The 2,622-nt window shown below is 42.0% G+C and overlaps 1 protein-coding gene across 1 annotated transcript in view; it reads left to right on the top strand.

The window, feature by feature from the left end:
- The first annotated feature begins 2,356 nt into the window (after nt 1–2,356).
- Nucleotides 2,357–2,622, top strand: part of gata2a (GATA binding protein 2a) — a 13,795-nt gene continuing 13,529 nt past the window's right edge. Inside the window, exon 1 of the mRNA XM_030421522.1 lies at nt 2,357–2,622. This exon is cut by the window's right edge and continues 312 nt beyond it. The gene's annotated coding sequence lies outside the window, so the exon portion shown is untranslated.

Here is a 2,622-nt window from a genome sequence, read left to right as displayed (position 1 = left end):
ATGCTCTCATGTTTCGATGTGTTTATTGGGAGGGAATCATGCACACAAGCACAATTATAGTCGGAAATGGACCTTATCGCGTTATCTGCATTTTGCGCCGATGATGTCTTAAAAACACGAAGAACACCAGGTCTACTTACAAACGTGGACGTCTGAGTTTGTAAATGTGTCAAAAATATAGTCGTATTTTTTTTGGAAGAACTCGAAATGAGCTGTATCACACAAAAGGCTGGCGCACATTTAAAGGAGGCTTTACATCCCAGGGCTGTGATGGGACTAATCAGACAGATAGGCATCATATAACAGTGATGTATGTTTAATACAGCTTGTATTGATATGTAAAGTGTGTGTACCAATAATCAGGCCAATAGACTCCCTCCAGTGCCAAATATAGAGCCCATATTGGCTGCGCCTCTGCAGCGCGTAAAACGTGTAAATATTTCTCATTCCCTGCGCCTATCTGTCTCTATCAACCTGCGGGATCCCCCCAGCCCTCCCTACAAATGATGCATTAGATGCATTGAATGTATTTGTTGTGCAAGTTTGAAAAGGCGGCGATAATCTGGGAGTGAGAGATAAGGAACACCAATTTATTCAGCAGCACTTTGGACCCCGCTTCCAGCCTCGGTCGGTGCTGACACCCCCAGCAGTTTGCTGATAACGATTAGGCCATTTATTATCTTCACAGAGAACAAAGATTGCGTGGTGCCGATGAAATATTACCCCTGGTAATAATCAGAAGGAGAAGGGCCCTGGCATCTAATGCAGTGTGCATATAATATCGTGCCTGACGAAAAGCGTGCACGCACGCACACACGCACGCACGGAATCTCGTGCAGCAAAATGGTTAATTAAACAAGAGAACGTAGACACCAATATAAAATATAATGTTAAGAATTAATTTTACTTAAAGTGATAAGCGGTTTATTTTTCACTTATAATAATAATAATAATAATAATAATAATAATAATAATAACAATAATAATAATAATAATAATAATAATAATATAACATTTGGTGGCCGTTTTTTCAAGTATTAATTATTCCCTAACAGTGCCTAAAATAAAAATGTTGATGTACATTTTTAGTTTTTAATTGCTTTCACTTATTAGACCCTATGCTTTTAACATAAATGGAAGCTGTAGTGAATAGTTGTCAGACGGATCACAAAAACCCCACTGTCATAACGCTCAGCTTATTACTTTATTCTTCTTATTCTAACAAAAAACAACTGAGTTAAAAACTCGAATGTATCGTGTTTGCATAGTCCAGCTATTTTAATGGCACAGCAACAGTACAGAATAGCCTAAATGTTGTTTGTAAAAATGAACCTCGTATAAATCGGCCAAATAATCCAAAGAAAAACTAATAACGTTTCTTTGAAATACAACAGAATAAAATAAAGAATCCTACAAATCTTTCACCGTTCAGACCTTCACAACACACAGGACTTTTTTCATCCCCCAAAATGTTCTTCTTGTTTGCTTCATGAGTCAGAATTTCTTGAGAGACCATGAAGCACTTACAAGTTATTCGTTACACCGAACACTGAGCAAACTTGTGTTTCCGTGGACGTCCATTATGGGCCAAATATATTGTGAGCGCTCAAATCTTTGCTCTGCTGATCTCGAACACTGAAACAAACGTTATTAATTCAGTTGGTCTTGGACTTCACAATCCCTTTTTCTTTTCTTTCTCTTTCTTTTTGTGTGCGTGTGCACTCTGGGGAGCACGAGCCCCCGAGTTGCAGAGGTCCTCGCGCCCCTTGCACCTGCCCGGCTGCAGCGTCGCGCACGAGCCCTGGTCGCGTGCAGGAGATTTTAGGGGCTTTGCATGTTTTACAAAGTTGTTGTTACTGTGTGGGACATAAAGGCCACAGAGGGACGAGGGAGGGGACCCTATTTTTCTTCTTTAACACGTTTAACACAGGGGGCGGGGGAGGAGGAGCGGGGGGGAGTCATGAAGCACAATCTCCTTAAGTCAATTAGGACCCTGGCTGTTAGTCTTGCACAACATTTTTAGTGGCAACAAAACTGAGGGGGAAAAAAACACACAAGGGTGACAAACGTGATAAACAAGGTGTGGCTTTGCTGTTATATGTATCATATATAGGCTAACTGATGCACGACGAACTGGACTTTTTTTCCGTGTTGTAAACGACAAAAGTTGGTCGTTTACAAATTAGTCCTGCTGCCCACGACGAGTGTGCATGTATTATCTTGCACCTGGGGCAAGAGGAGACCAGGCAGGGACACCCACTGGCCCTTGGAAGACCCCAGGGAGTCCTCACCGAAACCGCAGCTCTTTAGTTTCTTTATCATTTTACATAGAGAAGTGAAAGACGTGCATTAAAATGCGCTAGTATAAAAAATATTTAGCTTGTATGTCTGCGCCATTCTGCATCCCTTGATAACAAACACACAGGGGTTTGCCGCTCAGTTTAAAGCTGCGTGCTTAACCATAAAATGCTGACATCCTCTCCTGTGTAAGGGCCACGTTATTGATCACCTCTTGGGAGCAGGTATTGCTGCCAGTTTCTGTCCATTTAACCGGGACCCGGAAGACAGGGCTGCTGGCTGACGTGCCGTTACGTTGCTGTGTTGCTGCAGCCTCTCAGACGA

Source organism: Sparus aurata, chromosome 6 (assembly GCF_900880675.1).
Source record: "Sparus aurata chromosome 6, fSpaAur1.1, whole genome shotgun sequence".
In the NCBI taxonomy this organism is placed as follows: Eukaryota; Metazoa; Chordata; class Actinopteri; order Spariformes; family Sparidae; genus Sparus; species Sparus aurata.
Note: the sequence above shows the minus strand (reverse complement) of the source record. Positions and strands in the feature narration are given on the sequence as shown.